Raw genomic sequence first — 23,894 nt, 5'->3', positions numbered from 1 at the left:
TCTTATTCTTGATCCTCTCTCCCTCTCTTTCTCTCTCTCGTTTTAATTACAAATTATTATTATTTATTATTATTATCATTATTATTATTATTATTATTTTTATTGGTGTTATTATTGTTATTATTACTATTATTATTATTATTGGTGTTATTATTGTTGTTGTTATTATTATTATTATTATTGTTATTATTGGTATTATTGGTGTTATTATTGGTAATATTATGGTATTATTGGTGTTACTATTATTACTGTTACTAGTATTACTATTATTGCTATTATTATTTTATTTCAAGTATTAAAGTCTTCTTATCTCTACCCGTGAGTTTTCTTGCTTTTGCTCTTCTGATTCTCTCCCCTATCCCATTGCTGGGGGGAGGGCGAGTGAGCGGCTGTGTGGTGCTTAGTTGCCGACTGGGGTTAAACCATGACAGGGGTCCACCACAAAGATGGTTGCCATTCTGTCACATCCTCTGAGCTAAAACTGGCTCATCCTGGGACATGGTGCCCCCCACGCACGCAACCTGCAGTCCAGAAGTACCCCTGAAAAGACCTCGACGGCCTGCATTAACACACCGGCATGCACTTCAGATGTAAACACTGCCAAGTCATCTCTTATTTGCAACAGATACGGAGGACCAAATTCTGCAAATCTAGCCTTACTTCTACTGAAACTTTCCTTACAGACAGCTCATCTTCTCTTTTTGTAAACTCTAGTGAAGATCTGTTCTAGCGCAAAGGCTTGAACCCCGCCTACGGTGAAGAAGCCCCAGTTTTCTTTCCTCACTGCTGTCTTGCTTCCCAAAAATCAATCAATACCAAAAGCTCTGTATGAACATTGCATAAAAAAGCCAATAGCAAATGCTTTTACTTGCTACTAGTTTTGTCAGGGAAGGAACTAGCTTCTCCCGCTAGTTTTGCTACAGTTGCATGACCTTTAAAGACGCCACTTCTTACCTTTGCTACGCCAATACAGCCTCACAGCTCAGCAAAATCATACTGCAGGTAGGAAACCTTCACCATACAAAGACAGGCACGCTACAGGAATACGTCACTCTCAAAGAACAGACTCTTGCAACCACTCCTCCCTTTGCTTAGCAAAGTTTAGGGCGTGTTAGAAAACAACAACAACAACAACAACAAAGCAGGGTTCTCTCTCACATTTTACGGAGCCCATGATATCAGCTGTTCAACATTAAGTCCAACTCCAGCCTGAACCCCAGAATAAGAAATGCCATCTTAAAATTTCTGGAAAAAGGGAGGGCTTTGAAGCGGCAAGACCAGAGAACGTTCACGAAAGCACCGTCATGGAAGTACACATCCCTTATCACAGACCAACTGCACGGTGACCTAAGTGAGTGACGTTGTCTGCTCATTTGCAGCTCAGGGTCTCTTTTTTCATTAGCGCCGAGCACGTAGGTTGGAATTGGAGCTGAGAAGAAAACCATATGCAGTCAGTCTGGTCTCGTTCAAGTTCACATTTACTAGGAATCACAGCAGGTCCCATCTGTCTCTCCAGACCCCACCACCACTTCTGTGCAGCGTCCCGAGGAGCAATAAGCGCAGAACAAGAAACCTTCCTTCCAAATAAGGCCCACAGCCTGCTCTTTCAACAGGACGCACAGAGCACCAGCTGAGAACAACCTCTGCTTTAACTATGCCTAGCTCCGCTGCCTACGTAAGGAGACCAACTCCTAAATGATCCCTAGCCCTAAAACCACAGATCTTCCCTAGGGCAATGCTAAGGAAATACCAGAGCCCAGGGACACCTGGTCACTCAGCTTCAGTTGACGGGGAGAAGGACAGTGGACTAGAAAGAGAAAAATATGATGAGAGAAAAGATAGAGGAGCTGAGAGAGAAAGAAAGGTATGGGGAAAAGGCTAGAGAGCTGGAGAAATCAAGAGAAATAGGGATGAGGAGCCCTGCAGAGAGATGGAGGAAGCGGGGAGGGGAAGGGTCAGGGAGCAGCAGAGAGAGACAGAAGAGAGATGAACAGGAAGAAGGACAGGGACAGTGGGATACAGCATGGAAAACCGCAGTGACAGTGAGCAGGGCGGGGGGGGAGGCAGAGAGAGAGAGAAGCAGAAGGAGGGAGAAGGGAAGACAAGGACAGGGAGCGGGACATACAGGCAGAGAGAGACAAAGCAGGACAGGGAACAGGCCAGAGAGACTGTGAAAAACAGAGCGGGATGCAGACCAGGACAAAGAGACAGAGAAGAAACAACAGCAATGTGCTGCAGGGCAGAGACAGAGGAAGGCAAAAAGAGGGAGAGGGAGCAGGAGGGAGGGGCAGCAAGAAAAAGACAGGGGCAGGTAGAGCGACAGGGAAAGAGGGACTTGGAGAAGAGAGGACGGGGAGCAGAACACAGCAACGGAAGAAGAGAGGTATGGGGAAGTGAAAAAAATGACACAGAGGGAAATGGGAGGGGGGGGCTGGGAGGGACTGCGATGCAGAAGAGGGGTGACACGGCCCCGAGGGGCTGGGACTCATCGCAGCTCCCGCTCTCTGCACTGCCAGGCAAATGTTACAGTTCAAGCACTTCTTTCTCTGTCCGTCTGTCCTCTCCTCCCTTCCTCTTCGGTAGCTCCACCTGCGTGCCTGTCCTCACCTCAGCTGGGCCGCAGCTGGAGCAGAGCCCGCACCTCCCAAGACCAACATGGCTGCCCAGCAGCCCCGTGCCCCAGGCCTACAGCTCCCGGCATGCCCCGGGAACCAACATGGCCGCGCGGCAGCCCGTGCCCCGGGCCTACAGCTCCCAGCATGCCATGGGGCGCGGCTTCCTGCTGCCTGGCCTGAGAGGCGGCTCAGGGCCACGCCAGGGCTGGGGCGCTGCTTCCTGGATCCCGTGGCAGCGATGGGCACAGGGACAGGCTGCCAGATCCCGGGGCCAGGTACGTGTGCGGGCTGTCAGGGTCACCCCTGCCTGGTTTTTCCCAGCGAAGCCCCAGGAGGTGCCGAGGCTGCAGCCCTGGGGCCGAGGCTCCAGGAGCCGGGCATTTCTGCGGGCGCTGCTCCCTGCCAGGCCCCACCGCCAGCTGCCGGCAGCCTGGGGCTTCTCCCCATTGTCTCCAGCTCTGCTTTCCGCCAGCGCCGGGGGCTCCGCAGGACATCTTGCCCACTCCCCGCCACCGTGCTGACCCCCGTCTGCAGCTCGTCTGTGGTGTCCACGTCAGACAGCTCATTTGGGGGTGGCAGGTCTCTCCTGAAGCACCCTGGGAACGGGGACAGAGCAAACCCCATCCCTCCCTTCCGATCTTTGTCCCCAGGGAGACCCAGTGGAGACGGACCGTGCGCTGGAGAGCGTCCTGCAGGGAGGTGACAGCCGTTGGCAGAGAGGTGCTGAGAGCCACCTGACAGCAAAGGCGTCCGGTGGCCGCAGAGCAGCCCAGGTGAGCTGTGAGTTCCCCCGTGAGAGACCCTGCTCCCAGGGAGCACCTCCCCATAGAGCAAAGGCCGTATCCAGCCAGCTGGTGCTGGGTACGGCTACCCCAAGGGGTCTTCGCAGGGGGGACGGGGTCACCTGCCTGGTGGCTCTGACACAGACATGATGAGCTGAAGCCCTGTGGCCATGGCTGGCCGGTTCAAAGTCTCCGAGTGCCTCCGCCTTTCTCCCCAGGAGTGTCCAGCCTGGGCACTTTTTCAGGGCGTGACGGATGATGTGAAGATGGATGCTGGTGCTGTCCTGGTGGATCTTCCACTTGGGCACGGTGGGCACCGCCACTTCAGAGTTGTGGTGTCTGAGATCTGGGGCCACCTGAAGAGAGAGACCTCCAGGGAGTTTGTGTTCAATGTTTTGATATCTTGGGGCTACAATGTGCTAGGGATATGGGGCGCTAGGGTTCCAGCCTGCTAGGGTTATGAGGTTTGAGGGTTATGGGAGTTTACGCGACTTAGGATTAAAGCATGTTATTGTTATGGCCAGGATCTGGGTTTGCAAGCGCTGGGTTCCTGGGGCTAGGTTGGTTTTGCCTTATGTTGTGTTCTGGGTGGTCTTTTTTTTGGAAAGTCCTTTTGTAGCTTGCTTGCGTTTTTAGGGTTTGGATAGGGGTCTTTGGTTTTTGTGTGATGTGTCTTCTGCTTGTTTTTTTGCCGTCCTTGTGGTTTGTGTTGCATTTTCTGTCTTGTAACCACTGTTTGTGGTCTAATCTGTGTGACCGGGCCAGGCAGTGTCACTTCTGTTGTGGTCCAGCTCATTTCCACTGAGTCACTAGGTAGGTGGTTAGGTATGGAGGGCTTGCAGTTTGTGGAGAATGGCTGCCAGATGACCGACAGCCACTTCTGGGGTGTGGGAGGAGTTCGGGTCCATAGGTAATGACTGCCGGAGGACTAAGTGTACTTCTGAATTTGTGTGGACTCCCAGAGTAATGGTGGGATGACACCAGCGGCACAGAAGGACAAGGGCTTCCCCAAGGGTACATGGCTTGTTGGTTATTGCTTTTGAGTAAGCAACTGAGTAATTTTGAGTAAGTCTTGTGAGGGGTAGTGGACTCAAGGGGAGACCTTGTGTTCCTCATCAGTGCCTCAGGGGTTTCCTGTCATTTTTTGTTTGTTTGCTTTTTGTTTGCTGTGCTGAATTTAAAAGGCTTATTGTAGCTCTTTGGATTTCTGTCCTTAAAGGAAGTCTCTAGGATTTCTACCCAGGAGCGAGATGTCCAGAAGGGACTGTCCTTGTACACTGATGTCAGCCTTCCACCTAGAGCACTGGCTGGTGGTGGTGTATTTTAATGGTAAGGTAACTCAAATGCATCTTAAATATACAAGCTTTGCCGTTGTTCCTGCTATGCCTGGGGGACGATTCTCAGCAGCTCATAAACAGTGTGTTCTGCTGTGCTTTACCCGTTAGAAATAATCTGTCACCAGAAATGTCTTCCTTAGTGCCTGCATAGAGCAAGAACCTCCAGTAGCAAGGGCATGCTGACCCTTGGGCAGCTTCAAAGCGACGGATAAATGTAAATAGGTTAAAAATCCAGTCCTATGGTAGCAGTGTGTGCGTCAAAGTTCACCTGACTCTCCACGCTGACTCAGCCTGTCACAATGTTTTGCGGGTAAGGGTGGATGAAGTCAGTATAAGCAGGTGTTGTAACTGGCCAGGCAGTTCATCTAAAGAAACGAAACGTTACCTTTGCTTGGAGTGCCATGCCTTTAGATATGGGGGTGTATTGCCTTTCCTTCCCTGGTGTGAGCACAGAGAACTGAGAGGTGTTTCCATCGGGGGGCGGGAAAGCCATCCAACAGTCATCACAAGCCTCAGGGCATGTGGTCCTTGATGGAGGCGTAAGTGCTTGGGACAGTTTTACTTCTAAGCCCTAAGCCCTAAGCCTAACCCTAAAACGAAACCCTAAGCCTATCCCTAACCCTAAACCCGAACCATAATCCTAACCCGGACCCTAACCCTAACCCTAACGATACCCTAAGCCTAACCCTAACCCTAGCCCCTAACCCTAACATTAAGATAAGGCCAGGAAGCAGGACACGGCGATAGAAAAAAGAGAAGGAGAGGGAGCAGGAGAAAGAGATGGAGAGAAAGGAAAAAATAGCAGCAGGCTATAGGACAGACAGGGAGGAATTAGAAACTACAGACAGGGAGAGAGACAGAGAAAGAGAAAGCAAAAAATAGTGATGGGCTAAAGGCAGAGAGGGAGGAGTTAAAAAATGGGGGCAGGGGACTGGTCTGTGGCCATAAACATAAATGGTCATTGGCTTCTTTGACTGAACTTTCCATGAATGCCACAAGATACACTCAAGCACCCTGAGATGTCCCCTCCCTTTGCCGGCCCTGCACCGCGGGCAGCCGAGCACCACACGGCCAAGCCCGCTGCATCTGCCCCAGGCTGTCTTGCCCTGGCTGGCTGCTGACAGGAGGGGACACCAGGTGGTGACCGTCTGGGGGGTGACAGGAGCGACACCAGGTGGTGACAGCCTGGGGGGTGACAGGACACCAGGCGGTGATGGGCCCGGGGGGTGACAGGAGGGACACCGGGCAGTGACAGGCCTGGGGGGTGACAGGAGGGACATCAGGTGGTGACAGCCTAGGGGGGTGACAGGAGGGACACTGGGCAGGGACAGGCCTGGGGGGTGACAGGAGGGACACCAGGCAGTGACAGGCCTGGGGGGTGGCAGGACACCGGGTGGTGACAGGCCAGGGGACAGCAGGGAGACCAGCGGCCCGGGGTGGTGACAGGCCCGGGGCTGACGGGCCCCCCCTCCCCTCGGGGGCGCTTGGTGTTAGGATGAAGAGCGCGGGGCCGCCACGCCCACGTGACGCGGGCCTTTTGTCATAATGCGCTGGGTCACGTGAGGCGCGGGGGGTGGGTGCAGTGTGCCGTTGCGTGTGCACAGTGACACGCTCGCAGCGGCCCGTGCGGTTGTCGGCCAGGAAGGCCATGGCGGAGCGCCGCAGCCTCTGAGCGCCACTGGCCCGCTCGAGCTCAGCCCGCGCAGCTTGCCCTGGCCTCCTCGGTGGAGGAGGAACCGCCGCGGGCCCTCACCTGGCACAGCGGCCGCGACGCTGTCTGCCGCGGTAGACGCCATCACGGAGCAGGCACCTCCTGGCCCCAACTACAAGTTCGCCTCCAAGCTGAACCATGACATGGTCACCTTCAACGGCCTCCACATCTCCCTGTGTGACCTCAAGCACCAGATCATGGGCCGCGAGGAGCTGAAGGCGGCCAGCTGCGACCTGCAGATCACCAACGCCCAGACCAAAGAAGGTGCGCGGGGGCGGCGGGCGCGGGGCCTCGGGCACCGCCCGGCTGGCGGCGTCGCAGACCACCCTGCGTCAGCCGTGGCCTGTGGGAGCCGCGCTCTGCTCTTTGTGGGTCATCCCCACGTAGCGTGAGTCAGGCTGGGGCCCATGCCGCCAGCATGCGGCAGGACCGGGAGGGCAAGCGGCGCTGGGCATTAAGTGGGGTGGGAAGCCATAATGCGATTCGGCCACCATCGGTAGCTGTGACTTGTGTTGGGGGCCTCACAGAGCTGTTCTTCTGTAGTTGCTGTTCTGACAACTACCTTCAGATCTGTGTTGTAGACATGGAGCTAGGCGTAGAAGAGTACGTGGTTGATGTGTGACATACGGCGCTTACAAAAGCTTTGGTTTCCTGGAATTCTTCTAGGTAAAATGAGAAGGAAATGTGGGAGCATATCTTGTAATAACCAACTTGCCAGATTTCTTTGAAATGTGGTGGAGAAAGCTGAAAGTGATAGAAATAAAAGAGATGGCTAATTTGAAGAAAAGAAACCACCTGGATTTGGTGAATTTCGTGACTTAATTTTGACTTCAACTTGTTTTACTCCACTGCATTGGAAAATGGGTTTTGCGGCTGTTGCAGAAACTGCCCACTAGCAACATTTTGGATCAGGAGCGTATCTGTGAGTTAAAATCTGTGCAGACCCTTGAAAGCCGTCTTGCGCATGAGTGTTCTCCGTATCTAAATTATACTTTGGAATTTCTTGTTAATATAACTTCTTTTCCACACCAAAGACATGGTCATTCAGATGCTATTGAGCATCATTTCATCATTTGTTTCTAACGGTGGTTTTTTTTCCTGTACTACATGTTAACCGTATCAGGGCAGTACTGAAGTTTTATGGCAGAACGTTTATGGTGGATATACGTAAGAAATGTTCTTAGAGACATCATAAATTCTTTTAAATCTAACAAATGGTGCTTGATTCTTAGAGATGATAATGGTTTCGTATTACTTAGTAGGATATTTCAGTTTGGTAATCTGCCATCTCGATAAGTTTGAATGTGATTAAAGACTTTGGGATGTGACTTTTCAGAAAAAGACTTGTAAAGTGTTTTCATTCCTTAAACATAACATTACATTTTTTTTTCCCCCCCTGTGGTTCTGTGACACTCTTACAACAGGCTTTTCTTTAAAATGTGTACTAGCGTTTTTTTTCCTCTTCCCGTTTCATGTGTTAAAACTTAAACAGAGTAGTATGTACACTGGGGTAACTGTAACTTCAGCCCTAGCCTTTAAAGTGGTTGGACCTAAAGCTTGCTGTTTGTCTACAGATACTTAAACTATTTTCAGGAGAGTGTCTGTGAAGAGCCTTAACAGCACAACGTTAGGGGTCTTAGGGATGCCACCTGACAGGGCTTGACGAGGTATACAGTATCTTTGGTTTTCAGACCATTGTTCTGATTCGCTCTGCAAAGGTAAGGGCTTTGAATATTTAAAACTGTAGGCAGATTACAGGGGATGCCTGCTGATAGTGCTTTAAAATATTCAGTCCTATCCAGCTTGTGTAAGTACAATAGAAAAAGCATTCTCATTGGAGAGATCTTTGCATTTTAAGCTTACTCAGTCCAAGTGTCTCAGGTAGTTGTTTTTTTTTCTTTGGGCCTTATGTAAAAGGTCAGAAGGCTTTCCTCCTCTTCAGAAGACTAACAGGGTGTAAGCCAAGGCAAAGCATGGAGAGCTTCAGGCACACGCTGTTCCTGAAAGGCTTTTCAAGGCTGTCTTCCTAAGTAATTTCGTTTGGGCCTCTCTGCTCTGCAAAAAGGGAATCGATCGAACGAATTCACGTCCCTTTGGTTAATTCAAACTAGATGATTAGCTTAAGAGGGGAGATACCACTTGAGTTTGAGCCAATTCTGCCCTACTTGTGAAAGCAAGCTCAAAAAAACCCCAAAATGTCTGTGATCCAAATTCTAGCACTGCCAGTTCTGTTTCCATTTAAACGTAAAGCCCTGAGCAGCTGAGAAGTGTGGTTGTTGATGGATTAAGCTCCAAGAAACAGGCAGAGGCGGCAGGCTCTCTTCTGTGTTCTGTCAGGCTTGAGCACTGCCAGCACAGGTGACTGGTTTTTAGTTAACAGCTATGAAAGCAATGGCGCAGAGTTCTCGTGCTTTAGCTAAGTGCCTGTTTGGTGGCAGGGCAAGCTAGTCAGACTTTAGAATCTGGTTTAGGCAGGTGAGACTTTGCTGTGGTTTGTTTTTCTCCAAAGATCTATGGGTTTTGTAGCCTAACGGAAGCAAAAGCAACTTTAAGCTAGGTCAGGAAAGAACCTCGTGCATTAGCAGACTCTCCTTTAGTGACCTTTGAGTCCATTTTGCTGTTGGCATTCAAACTGTTTTAAAAAAAGGAAAAAGATTTTGCTGCTTGTGTTTGATTCTCAAACCCCAAGATTTCTTGAAATATACTGTTAGTGTGTTGAGACGATGAAAGCGTGATGTTACATATAAAATTTTGCTTTTGTATCTGTAAAGGGATTCTGCGAAGTGCTACGTAATTACATATGAGCATGCATTCTTACGAATTGACTGATGTTTTTCTCTGTATTTACGTTGTTTTCAGAATACACAGATGAGAATGCCCTGATTCCTAAGAACTCATCGGTAATTGTTAGAAGAATCCCTGTCGGAGGAGTTAAAGCTACCGGCAAAACCGATGTTATGTAAGTATCCATAAAGCATTGTATTCTTTGTTAGGGGTTTCAGTGTGTTAACTTTTTTTATGGGTATTAGTTTACAGAGGCGTTCTTTCTTGTTAAAGCTGCTGTTAATTTTTGTTGGCATGGGGTAGATTTTAATGTATCTGTCCGAAAGGGGACTTACATTTTTAGGCCTGCTGGGACATGGGGGTCGAACTCCAACCATGGTAACTTTTAAGATTATTCTATTGGGTTTGTTCTTGGGGTTGATTGTTCTGAGACCCAAGTTGTAGATCCTGTTTCCTCGACGTGCAGAGATTCCTTATTATATGTGTTGGCTTTTATGGCTTTTATAGTAAAGACAGATACGCATTGTAGCGTAAACGCATACTTTGTTCCCGTCTCAGAAGAGCCTGATTCTCAGTGTTTGACTATTTCTGGCATTTGGGGGGATATGGCAGGTATTCTTACGCCCCAAATCTGGGGTTTTTGCATACTAGCTATAGAGGAAAGACCAAGGTTTACCAGTTGGCGAACGATGCAAACAAGAAGTTCCATTCGTAAGCGATTCCTATGCGTTTCCTCAAGACAATGTCCGTTTCAGGCAAGAGAAAAAGAACAGTATCCTAAAGTGTATTGCCTTTTGTGCAAGTACGATGAAGGAATAGTTAATCCTTTCCAAACTTGAAACTCAGTAAGCAGTTTAGCACATTACCAAATGTTACTAGTTATCTTGCTACGTCTGTTTTTACCCTAAGCTGGTATCTGTGCTCCGGGTTTTGGTTCTGTATTCCTAAGATTTACGGAGGACAGAGAATCAGGTGTATTGATTAAAATTACAGCTATTCCAATGCAGTGCTGACTAGAGGATTACTGCTGTCATTTATGTATTCATACAGTCTTTCTAATGTTGGTTCTCAATAAATCAAGTAGACGGATGAGTTACACTGTGTCTCGAACAAAGAGTACAGCAGCCTCCCGGTACCCACGAGGCATCTGCAAGCAAAAAACCCTGAATTTATGTGGCTCTGCATCTCAACTTTGGGCGTATTCCTGCAGTAGTTGTTGCAGTGTTTTCAGGCACCCTCTAGTAATTCTGGACACCGCAGCACTGTGCTTATAAACATGGCCTTGTTTTGGGGGTTAATTTAAACACGTCGGCTTAGTGCTGTCTTGTCAGTGCATCCTCTGTTTCGGGCACCCTCTCCTGGTATTGTAATGCTGCCCTAAAATGAGAGGATAGATGCGGCTAGCATCAAAGGTCAGATACATACCTGTATGTATAAGGGGATAAGGAAGGAACGGCACCGCTGTTCTAGCGCTGAAAATTAACCAGGCAGATTAGCTTTCTAGTCTTTCAGCTGTGAACATTGCAGAAACAACTGGTAGAGTGGTGGATGTTTGGGAATGATGAATGTATGCTGTAATGGTGGAGAGGCCTTCAAAAATGCGTTACTCTCCTTTTAGTACGCTCTTGAAGGTAAATGTATGAAGAATCCATGCTGTGGTAATCTAAAGGATGTCCTTGTCCTTCCTCAACTTCAGGAGGTACGTGGCTGTCGTTGCGAGCCTGGTGGTGTTCTAGCAGTGGCAGGGAGCATGCGCCTTTCTATTTGTACACCAGTTGCACAGCAGCCTTTGAATTGCCTCTGCTCATGGGACACTTTGGATGATGTGTGAATTGTTTGTTAACGACATCAATGGTTGCATGGCTGATTCATGATGAGTAGCGTGCAGATACAGATCAATGAGTATGTGGAATCTCAGCAAGTTTTCAAATTTAATAAATATTTCCTAAAATATCGTAGCATTTTCAAGATTATCTTGAAGCAAATTCTGGCAACCAAGACCTTTTTTTTTTGTCACAGGTCTCCTAAATCGCACAAAGGCCTAGGACCTGCTTTCAGGTGACATTTCTACTACTGTTTTTAGTCCATATAGCATATGTAACACATTTAGTGTTTTGGCACTTTCATGGCTAAGATATCTGAACACAGTGCTTGGGCTTCCACAGAGAAACACTGTTCTAAAGACGATGCTGCTGACATTGTTGTTATTTGTCAGATGACTGATTTTTTTCACTTAAGTACACTTTTCACTTAAGACACTTTGGAAGTGTCTAGACTATCACTGTTCTTTCTTAGAAACTAAAGGACTCCATCTGGTACCTATTTGTAATACTAGCGATACACAGATTGGCTAAAGTTACCTTCGTATTTTGATGGTTGATTATTCATGAACACAAAACTGTAGTACAGACTTCCTGGTTTTGATACTTATGTAGCAGAGACAAACTATCTGAGGACTTCCCCTTGCACGGTCGTGTTCTATATCTGTAAGCCTTAGAGTAATTTGTGACAAAGCAGAAATGGGATTCTGGGGGGTTTTTTTAGTTGCACTGAATGTACCAAGAGACAACGGTTTATGTATATGAGTAAATTTCCAGATTCACTCGACTATCAGAACATAAAGTTTTGATGTTCAGGTTTTATAATCTGTTTTCAGTGCTTTATGTTTTTGGTACAAGTGCTGTATTTGAAGTTCTGATCACCTTTATTTCTTCTTCTAGAAGTCAAACTGAGCCAGTAAGTGGAACATCAAAAGCAGTATGTAAAAACACAATCTCACACTTTTTGCTGCACGCTGCACTTAAGGTAGCCTTGGATTAATTTTCCAAACATTAACTTAATAGATTTTCCAGTAAAACATAGTATATGTTGTAAATACAATGTATTTGATTCAGCATAGTAGAAACGGAGTAATGCCATCATTTGCACAGTTCTATCTAATGTGAATATTGGTGTTTGTGCCTAGTAATGCATTGTATTTCATACTGGATATGCTAGACTATTTCCTGAACGACTTTGTGTTGTACAGATAATGTACAATCGTTTTTAGATCACGTAGGTTCAAGGTTTGCACAACTGAACATGGTTTTTGAAAATGTTATCAAAAACCACTGAGAAACCATTATTGTTAAACATGGTACTGTTTCTTACTTTTGACTTGGGGGTTCAAACAAATACCAAAACCAACATGTCCCACACGTTTTGAGGACAGTTCTGTGCAGCTAAATGCTTCCTTTTCATGTCCTTAAAGACTTGGGTATTTGTTCCTGAAACTGTATAATTGAAGCGATATTGTTTGAGTGCATAACTGAGTGCATAACTGTCTTTAATAGATTGCTGTGAATTTAAATATCGTTGCTACACAAAGTGGTATTCTAAAGTTCTACATTTGACCTTTCCGCTTTATCAGATGAAGCAGTTTAGTTTAATAGTTTGTCTGCAAATGAAAATACGTAAAACCCAGTGTACAAATTTTGGCACAAGGTTAGAGCCTGGTGCATTTGTGAAGGGTAAAATCCCTGTCATTTTTCTTAACCTCCGCCTGCAGTACGTTTTTGGATCTGGGTGACTTCAGGGCTGGATGCTGCTTTAATTTCCCAAAGGCTAAGCTTTTCTTTAGGATACTGCCACTTTGAATTTACATTTGGAAAAGGGGCAGCGTTTTTCTTCAGGTTTGAAGACACTGTCGTTCTGCTGCTAAAACAGAAATAAGTAACACAAGGAAATACTTGGCTGATTAGTTTACAAACCACACTGAAAAGAAGTTTCCTGTAGTGATGCTTCCTTTTCAAATAAATATTTTTTAAAAATCCTTTTTAGCTGAAAATTGATAGCTTCCTTACCCCTTCGACTTTTAAGCAGCTGTGAGCATTTGACAAGGGTCCCTCTCTGAGATATTCTGGAGCAATAAGTTGATCTCCAGCGGGTTTGGTTAGTTTAGCTTCTTCTCCTTAACCACATAGGCACTCTTAAGCTGTCACAGGTTTGGACTTTGTTTTGAACAAATACCAACTACACTAGGTTGGAAATGGCTCTTTCAGTGACACTCGGAGGATATAGTGCAGACTGTCAGACTACAGTAGAGGTTAACTATTGCTCTGTTTTTGATTGTAGAACTTGAATGTGAGTTTAATTTTTTGTGAACAGATTGATGACTCTTCTGCATCTATTTCTCTGGCCCAGCTGACTAAGGTACATATATATTCCTAAAAAAAAGTGTTTGCTTTGTATTTTTAAATCTTATACTGTGATCTATAGCTGGAGAACTGTTGTCATGTGAACAAACCTTTAATTTAATTTTTAATAATTTAAAGTATTTATTTTGACTTTAAAATGTGTGTATATTTTGATACTATCCTGGTAAAGAGTAGTTGCCAGTTTGGGAAGATAGAAGGGGGAGGACCTTATCAGCCGCAACGTAATGTTGCAGTATTACTCATCTTCAAGACACAAAGAAGAAGCACTTCAGAAGCTGTTTACCGTTTTTCATACTTTTCGTTCATTTTGCATTGGAAACTAACACAATTTTCACAGAAGAATTTAATTGGCTGTAAGTGACGGACATTTCAGGGGGGTTTGCAAGAGCCAAAATAGAAGCGTTTCTGGAACACGGACAACTGCATGGCTATTTTTGAATTTCTAGGCGCTACAGTTATAGATCCATGCTTTGAATGCTGCACAATTTCATACACTGTAGTATATATACAGTGGACAACACAATCTAATTTGTTTGATCGCAGACTGTGTAAATTGTGTAAATGCACCTAATTGTTTACAGGAAAATACTGATGCGTATGGGTGGCATATTAGCAAACGTGACCTTCTGAAACTGTTGTAATGCCATGTTTTGCTATGGAACTGCTTGCATTTTTTGCTCAACAACATGTAACTTTGTCTGGGAAAGCACTAGGGATTGCGCTTTGTGAAAAGGCGTAGTGCTAGCCAATTAAATTACTAGTCTTTAAAGTTACAAAGATTAGAGAAGGCAGGGCCTAATGCAGAGGAGCTAGTTCTTTCTTCTGAAAATAAAGGCTGGAGTTCCTTTCCCAGAAAGAAAAATCTCTTCCCACTGGTAACTTCTTCCCTCTCTCACTGCAGAAATTAAATTGTGGACATTTGGTAAGAAAAAAAAAATAGTTTGGAAGGTAGCCACCAGGAGAAATTGGTCTCTGTTAGCGCTGTCCCTAAACATGTCCTTGGTTCTGTAAACTCAGGTGAAGTTTTACTCTAAAATGTGAAAAACTGTCCAAGTGGTGTACACATTTAAGCTTTTGAGAAAATGTAAGTATTTCAGAAAAATAGAGGAACATAGGATAAAGCAGCTCCAAACGGTTCCTTACTCTAACCTCCTCAGTGCAGACTGGCTTAGCATGGAGGCAATGTGTTGTAAAAAGTTTTCTGTTTTATTATGCATTAAATGCCATATTGAATTTTGGTCTATTCCTAGTAATGTCTTGTGGGTTTTGGATGTGTTTTGTAAACGGCTTGGGTTCAAACAAATTAGTCAAGTATCTGTAAAGTCTTCTGTAAATGTTAATGGAAATGACTTCATAGATGTCGATCTGGATTATGTTACAGTTGAGAAAAAGCTGTGTATATGAAACAGCCCTTTAACAAAATGCTGAAACAAGTTGGTTGCTTTTGTGAATGAATGCATCTAAAACCAAAACCATGAGTGGTTGATCTGAATGACAGGTGCTTGAGGGTCCAAATCATTTACAGTCACTCCCTTAGACCCTGCTTGTATCTGTACTAGTGTGTAATAAAAACATTTGAACAAATACTACTTTAAAAAAATCAGCTGGCTTCAATAATTTGAAGATCCAGTTCTGCATAACATTTATATTACAATTTGTATGTTAAAAGGACACGGTCAACTGGAAAAAAACTGCAGGTTTTGCTTATTGTAGTTAACTTGCTTCCTATGAAGAAGTTAGTGGGGGGGAACATGAAGAGCCTAAGGTTTTGAGTGGCCAGGAATGCTCTTTTCAAGTAGGTTAACAGGCACATAAACATCCTGTGATGATGTAAGGACTCTAAGGACTCCCCAGAACATCTTTTGGACAACTCTGTTTCATATAAGCAGCTGTTTTCATGCAACCTCAGCTGGCGTTGTGCTGCTCTTTACAGGGTTGGGTGAGTGGTGTTCTCTTTGGCAGTGTGGGCTTAAAAGTGTTTCTAATGTATGTGTCAAATAATTACCTGTTAAACAGAGTGCCAATCTGGCTGAAGCCAATGCTTCCGAAGAAGATAAAATAAAAGCTATGATGCTACAGTCTTGCCAGGAATATGATCCAATCAAGTAAGTGTTGATAATGTCAAATCTGTTCTTTGAAGATTATGGAAAGATTGTAGAGAAGTTTGTTTTAACGAGAGAGACACGTGCATACCTTTTTCTTCTTTGCCCCAAACCCTTTTAGTTACATGCAGAAACCCTGGGGTCCACCTCCACCATCATCTGCTTGCTTTCGTTGCGGAAAACCTGGCGACTGTATAAAGAACTGCCCAACAAATGGGGTAAGACTGTGGGGGACTTCTGGTGTTCCTTAGCTTTTCATTTTTTTACCTTGGCAGTTACGTAACAAATCCATGAATACTCATATTAAGAATTGTTTCTCTTGGGGTGAAAGACAGAGGTTCATATGGCAATGTTGCAAAGCCCTTCAAAATCCAAGGGAAACCTGGCATTATAAATGTAAACTTTTCTTTTTTCTAGGTCATAGACATTAAGTATGTCCACAGATCTTGCTCTGTGAACTTTCATGCATATTTTTATATATTTCAATATTACTGGAAATGTTTCTGGTTTTAACTCTGTTTAATGACAGTTCACAGTTTTTAGTATTTCATGTAAAACCAAGATGTTTCTGTTGACCCCATCTATTGAATATTTGTGCTCTGAATTGCGCTTTGGAGGAGGAGCGGGTTTGTATCTCTTTTCTGAGTGGATGGTGAGCTAAGGGATATTTCACCCTTAAAGAACCTGAACTTAAGCCAAAGAATGGAATGAGTTCAAAACACTGCTCAAGCCTTTGGAACATCCTGGCTATATTCATTTAGGAAAATAAGTATTTTAGTCGAGCAACCCTTATGCTGGGTAAAAGGAGAGGATTAAAGGCTTTTGCTGCTTAAAATAATCATTGAAATGTCATTTTAAGTGTGGGTCTTAAAAGGAGATATGTCTGCATTTCTTTTCTTAACAGGACAGAAATGTTGAGCCTGTTCCCAGAATTAAAGAGCACAGGAATTCCAAGGAGTTTCATGATGGAGGTGAAAGACCCCAATACAAAGGGTGCTATGCTGACAAACACTGGAAAATACGCAATACCAACTATTAATGCGTAAGTATGGAATTAATTGGACTGGCCAAAAAGTGAGCGAGAGAAACCACGCGTGCATGTCTGAGTGGCTATGCAACCAAGTTGGCCAGCATCTGTAATTACGGGGCAGGAAGCACTGTCATTGTGCTGAACCATAGAATCTGGGATACTTTTGAATATTAAAATAGGGTGGTCCTGCTGTTCGTGCCCCTGGAAGTTGGTTAAACGTGTGGTATGCTAAGAATCTGTATTTCTGCAAAACATTTCAGTAGTGTTTGCAGTGGAGTCGTTCTCTCTGAAAGCTCGTTTTGCTTTTGGTTTATGTTTCAAAGGCTTCTTGCAAAATTTAACAAGTAGCTGTTGGACTGAGATTTCCGCCCCCTCTGACTTTTATCAAATCCCATGTGTGAAACAGACTGAAGTTTTCCTCTTGCTATAAACTAAGAAAATACTGCTGTGTGCTGACAGGAGTGGCTGTTTTAAAATGCACTTGGTAGCACTTCTGTGTTTCTGTCATGGATCTCGTTTTGTAGGAAATAGACTTCTTCCATTTATAAAATGTAGTTACTCGGAGACGAACTTTACCCTGAGCCTGCAATTTACATTTACCCTCTGGCAAAGGAGAGGTGGGATTCATTTCTCTCATAGAAAATGATATAGCCAACTCTGGTGACTTACTGTGGTCTGCAACAAACGGATAGTTAGGCATTTAATCCACATTCTTCTCCACGGGAGAGTTGGTTAAAACCTTCAGAACTCAAGCCTACTAATGGTTTTTTGAGATGTCTATCAGGTTCCCGTACAAAGACAACCAGCATTACCAAGTCTTCTGGGCCCCCAAGGACAAGCAATACCCACAACTGGTGTCCTAGTTTCGGCAGGGATAGGGTTAAATTTCTTCCTAGTGCTGTGTTTTGGATTTAGTATGAGGAGAATGGTGATAACACACTGATGTTTTCAGTTGTTGCTAAGTGCCCTCCTAGTCCAAGGACAGTTCCCGTGCCTACTGACTGAGCTAGGTACACAAGATGGGAGGGAACATAATCAGGACAGCCAGCCCAGCTGGCCAATGGGGTATTCCATGCCATGTGACGTCATGCTCAGTATATGAACGGTAGGCGTGATCCAGGAAGTACCGATCGCTACTTGGTTATCGGTCAGCGCGGGTGGTGAGCAATTGCATTGTGCATCACTCATTTTGTATATTCTATCATTATTTATTATCATTATTCTCCCTTTTCTGTTCTATTAAACTGTCTTTATCTCAACCCACGAGTGTTTCTCACTCTTACCCTTCCGATTCTCTCCCCGTCCCACTGGGGGGGCGGGGGGAGTGAGTGAGCGGCTGCGTGGTATTTGGCTGCCTGCCAGGTTAAACCACGACACTGGTAAGTAACTGTAACTTCAGAATTTCTTTAAAAAAATTACCTTCAGAGGAACTGAATGGGATTTCTTTCTTTTTCCTCTCCCCACTCCAAAAGGTCATCCAATGAGAGCCAGTCCAGTTCGCTCAGCAGGTGGCAGACCAGGCTGGGAAGTGTAAGTATTCTACAGAAATTCAATAGATGACTCCTTGTCACCTGTTAAAAGAGGCTGTATAACGCATAACTTATACAACAGCTGATTTATAATGAAGCAAGTATGCACAGATAGTTGTGGAGAATCCAAGTGGTAATTAATTTTTAAATGGCTTCATCTGAATTGGCTTTTACAAAGGGCATCTGTGCTTCCACTAAGGTTATTTAAAATAAAACTCCGGTACATGACTGAAAACAGGACTCTGAGAAATGAACGCTTTTTGAGGAAACCATAATTGCCTATAAAAATTAAAGATAATTAAAGGATCAGATGGAAAGCCACCTTTTCCATTACTGGCTGAATAGGGCTGAAGAAATTGATTTCCCAATAGGAATCAGCCTCCAACATTCTTTTTTTAACAACTTAGTTGATACTGAATGAGCAAATGGTTGGAAAAGTCAACACTGTTCTTTTATGACAATTTTGAATTTCTTCAATTTAGTCATCTCACATAGCCAAGACGCTTTCTCTCAGTTGGAGAGAGAGGAGTCTGTTTTACCTATTACTGCAGCGTCAAGCTAGTCCTTCCTTTCGCTATATGTTTGTTATAGATAGATTGTAAGAGTGCATTGTGTTTATAAAATCTTAAAGGTAAATCAAAAGAAAAACCAGGATCTGATATCTCCAATTCAGTCAGCAAGAAAACAACAATTCAGGGACAGGACCAGGCCAAATACCTCATGATGAGGCAACAACATAGGAAGCGTATGTGGAAGAAGTTAAAAGAAGTTCCAGAGAAGATTAGTTAATATCTGTGCAGTACTTGGAAGATCAGAAGTGTGATGTATTAAGTGTATCAAGGAGTGGCAGAGGAGCAGTGGGCACTTGGCCCACGGGAGATGGGAGTCTCTTTCAAGTGTGGGCAGCCTCTATCCACAGGTGCAAAGCTGAGTATAAGGAGAGAAGACTGAATGAACTGTTGGGGGTGAGGATGTGGAAGGCAAGTATGAGGATCAGGAAATGAGCGTAGTCTCTAAAGAACAGAAAGCAGGGAGAAAAATGCTTAAGTTGGCAGGATGCCATTGGCCTCCCTGATCTAGGGAGGAGTTTTACAGAGAACAACGGAGACTTAAAGAGGAGGAAGTATTTGGCTCAATGAAGTTGCCTTGTTTTTCACGTTTGTATTTCAACAGCATATCGGACTGCAGTTACACTAAAGTGCATCTGACATAAGGAAAAATGACAGTGTTTTTTCCAATAGAATTTTTCGTTGCAGATAGTAAGCATGCATAACTAAAACAAGACAAATGGAATTGAAAAATGTTATCAAATTCCTCAATTTGCAGTAGCATTATGTCAGCAGCTGAAAGAAGCTTTGACATAAGCGTATGGAGAGGAGAAAAAACCCAAACCAAATTTGGGAGGAAAAAAATTGGGGAGAATGACTGTTTTGAATTAACTTCATTTCTTTTTCTGTGTGTTGTGGTTTTTTCCAGGTCCAAGTCTCCTTATAGTGCTTCACCTTACTCTACAAGTTCGTCTACCTGCTCCACATCAAGATCAGGTTCTTCCCGCACTCGCTCCTACTCTCGCTCATTTAGTCCTTCCCATTCTCGTTCCTACTCGCGATTGCTGCCGTATCCAAGAAGAGGCAAAGGGAAGAGGCGTAACTATCGTTCTAGGTCAAGGTCACACGGTTATCAGCGTTCAAGGTCAAGGTCACCCCCATACAGAAGATGCCATTCACGGTCAAGGTCTCCAGTATTTAGAGGCCAGTCTCCCACTAAACAGACTATACCTCAAGGGGAAGGAGGAAGGGAGTATTTTAACAGATACAGAGAAGTTCCACCATATGATCTGAAAGCTTACTATGGCAGATCTCTTGACTGTAGAGATCCATTTGAAAAGGCAAGGTACCGGGAATGGGAAAGGAACTACAGAGAATGGCATGGAAAGTTTTACAAGGGCTATGCTGTTGGCGCTCAACCTCACCCTCCAGTAAACAGAGAGAACTTTTCTCCAGGTAGGTTTGGTCCACCTGGGACCAGACAAGAGAATTCACCATATGCTCGGGGACGTAGGGAGGATTATCCTGCTTGGCAGAGCCACCAAAATCACAATATAGATGGAAATTACCCTGAAAAACCTTCTGAAAGAGAGAGCCATGGCATCAAGGATCCTACCAAATCAAAAGAGAAGGAGGTGAAAAATCCACTAGGAGATGGCCAAGGAAATAAGCATAAAAAGAGAAGAAAAAGGGATGAGGATGAAGGATTTCCCAATACTGAGTTGTTAGCAGGTGCGAGAAAACCAAGAGAGCCAGTTCCAGCAGAAGACGTTAAAATGGACTCCCTGTTCATGGCCCAAGCAGAGATGATGCCACCCCTGTGAGAGATGAGCCTATGGAAGCAGATTCTATTGCTTTCAAACCGATGTCTGAAAAGGAGAAAAAAGAGAAGGATAAGCCAAAAGCAAAAATTGACAAGACAAAGCGGAAAGTAGAAGTGGCTGTTCCTCCTAAGACAGACAATATAATAAAACTAGCTAAAGCTTCCTCGAACGGAACTCTCCTCGAACGGAAGAGAGAAAGCAAGAAGAGAGAAGGGAAGAGAGAAAGCAAGGATTTAAAGAACCTGACTTGCTGCCCTGATATTGCTCATTTACATCAGTTATAGTGTTTGTGATTAAGTTTAGGGTTAGGGTTAGGGTTAGGGCTCAGTGTTACGGTGAGGGTTAGGTTTAGGGTTAGGGTTAACATTAGGGTTAGGGCTTATCATTAGGGTTATGGTTAGGGGCAGGGGTTAGGTTTAAGGTTAGGGTTAGGGTTAGGTTTAGGGTTAGGCTTAGGGTTATCGTTAGGGTTAGGGATAGGGTTGGGGTTAGGATTATGGTTTGGGTTTAGGGTTAGGGATCGGGTTAGGGTTTCATTTTAGGGTTAGGTTTAGGGTTAGGGTTAGGGCTTGGGGTTACGGTTAGGGTTAGGGTTAGGGTTAGGGTTAGGGTTAGGGTTAGGGTTTGGGGTTAGGGTTTAGGGTTAGAGTTAGGGCTGGGGTTCGGGCTGGGGTTCAGGGTTAGGGTTAGAGTTCGGGATATGGGTTAGGGTTAGGGTTAGAATTAGGGTTAGGGCTTATCATTAGGGTTATGGTTAGGGGTTGGGGTTAGGGTTAGGGTTAGGGTTAGGGTTAGGGTTATCGTTAGGGTTAGGGAGAGGGTTGGGGTTAGGATTATGGTTTGGGTTTAGGGTTAGGGATCAGGTTAGGGATTCATTTTAGGGTTAGGGTTAGGGTTAGGGCTTAGGGTTATGGTTAGGTTTAGGGTTAGGGTTAGCGTTTGGGTTAGGGTTTAGGGTTAGGGTTTAGTTTTAAGGTTAGGGTTAGGGTAAAGGTTAGTGTTAGGTTTAAGGTTAGAGTTAGGGCTGGGGTTCAGGGTTAGGGTTAGAGTTTGGGATACGGGTTAGGGTTTGGGGTTAGGGTTAGCATTAGGGTTAGGGCTTATTAGGGTTAGGGTTAGGGTTAAGGTTAGAGTTAGGGCTGGGGTTCAGGGTTAGGATTAGAGTTTGGGATACGGGTTAGGGTTTGGGGTTAGGGTTAGCATTAGGGTTAGGGCTTATCATTAGGGTTAGGGTTAGGGTTAAGGTTAGAGTTAGGGCTGGGGTTCAGGGTTAGGGTTAGAGTTTGGGACACGGATTAGGGTTTGGGGTTAGGGTTAGGGTTAGGGTTAGGGTTAGGGATTAGTGTTATCGTTAGGGGTTATGGTTGGGTTTATGCTTATGGGTTAGGATTTCAGTTTGGGTTAGGGTTAGCATTAAGTATTAGGATTAGGTTTAGGGTTAGGGTTGCAGTTTAGTTTTAGGGTTAGGTTTCGCATTAGGGTTAGGGTGAGGTCTCACGGTTATGGTATTAGGTTTGTGATAGCGTTAGGGTTAGGGCTTAGTGTTATGGTTAGGGGTTACATTGGGTTTACGCTTATGGGTTAGGATTTCAGTTTGGCATAGGGGTAGCATTAATTTTTAGGCTTAGGGTTTAGGTTTAGAGTTGCGGTTTAATTTTAGGATTAGGTTTCGCATTAGGTTTAGGGTGAGGTGTTATGGTTACGGTATTAGGTTTGGGGTAGCATTAGGGTTAGGGTTAGAGTTAGGGTTAGGGTCATTAGGGTTCAGGTTGGGGTTCAGGGTTAGGGTTAGGGTTCGGGATTACGGTTAGGGGTCGGGGTTAGGATTAGCATCAGGGTTAGGGCTTAAAATTAGGGTTAAGGGGTTAAGGTTAGGGTTATGGTTGGCTTTAAGGTTAGGGTTATGGTTGGGGTTAGGGTTAGGCCTAGGGTTATCGTTGGGGTTAGGATTATGGTTCAGGTTTAGTGTTAGGGATAGGGTTATGGTTTCGTTTTAGGGTTAGGGTTAGCGTTAGGGTTAGGGCGTAGGTTTACAGTTAGGGATAGGCTTAGCGTTAGGGTTAGGGTTTGGGTTAGGGGATAGGGTTAGGGTTTAGTTTTAGGGTTAGGGGTAGGGGTAGGGGTAGGGTTGTGGTGATGTCTTAAGATTACGGTTTGAGGTTGAGTTAGCATTAGGGTTACGGTTAGAATTAGGGGTTCGGTGTTATGTGAGGGTTAGTTTTATGGTTCCGTTTAGGTTTAACGTTAGGGTTATGCCAAAGTGTTAGTGTTACGGTTTGATGTTAGGGTTAGGGTTACGGTTTGGGGTTAGGGTTAGCGTTAGGATTTTGTTTTAGGGTGAGGTTTCGCCTTAGGGTTAGGGTTAGGGCTAGGGTTAGCTTTATGATTCAGGTTAGGCTTAAGGTTAGGTTACGGTTAGGGTTAAGTGTTCGGTTTAGGGTTAAGTGTTAGGCTTAGGGTTAGGTTTAAGTGTTAGGTTTAGGGGTAGGGTTAGGGTTAAGGTTAGAGTTAGGGTTAGGATTAGAGTTAAGAGTTAGAGGTAGGATTCAGTGTTAGGGTTAGGGTGAGGTCTTAATGTTACGCTTAGGGTTTACAGGTAGCGTTAGGGTTAGGTTTAGGGTTAGTGTTAGCGTTAAGGTTAGGGTTAGGGTTTAGGATTGGGTTCAGGGTTAGAGATAGGGTTCGGTATTGGGGTTAGCGTTAGTATAAGGGTGAGGTCTTAGTGTTACAGTTAGGGTTTACGGGTAGCATTAGGGTTAGGGTTAGAGTTAGGGTTAGGGTCATTACGTTAAGGTTAGGGTTGGGGTTCAGGGTTAGGGTTAGGGTTTGGGATTAGGGTTAGGGTTCGGGGTTAGGGTTAACATTAGGGTTAGAGCTTTATGATTCAGGTTAGGCTTAAGGTTAGGTTAGGGTTAGGGTTAGGGTTAAGTGTTCAATTTAGGGTTAAGTGTTAGGGTTAGGGTTAAGGTTAGAGTTAGGCTTAGGACTGGAGTTAAGGGTTAGAGTTAGGGTCCAGTGTTAGGTTTAGGGTGAGGTCTTAATGTTACGCTTAGGGTTTCCGGGTAGCATTAGGGTTAGGTTTAGGGGTCAGGGTTAGGTTGGGGTTCAGGGTTAGGGTTAGGGTTCAGGATTAGGGCTAGAGTTCAGGGTTAGGGTTAGCATTAGGGTTAGGGGTTAACGTTAGGGTTAGGCGTTAAGGTTAGGGTTATGGTTAGGGGTTAGGTTTAGGGTTAAGGTTAGGGTTATGTTTAGGGTTAGGGTTAGGCTTAGGGTTAGCATTAGTTTTACGGTTGGGTTTAGGATGTTCGGGTTTAGGGTTAGGGATAGGGTTAGGGTTAGAGTTAGGGTTAGGTTTACGGTTAGGGTTAGCATTTGGGTTAGGGTTCGGGTTAGGGTTGGGGTTCAGGTTTAGGCTTAGGTTTCGCTGTTAGGCTTAG

This window comes from Calonectris borealis, chromosome 7, assembly GCF_964195595.1.
Source record: "Calonectris borealis chromosome 7, bCalBor7.hap1.2, whole genome shotgun sequence".
NCBI classification, from domain to species: Eukaryota; Metazoa; Chordata; class Aves; order Procellariiformes; family Procellariidae; genus Calonectris; species Calonectris borealis.
Note: the sequence above shows the minus strand (reverse complement) of the source record.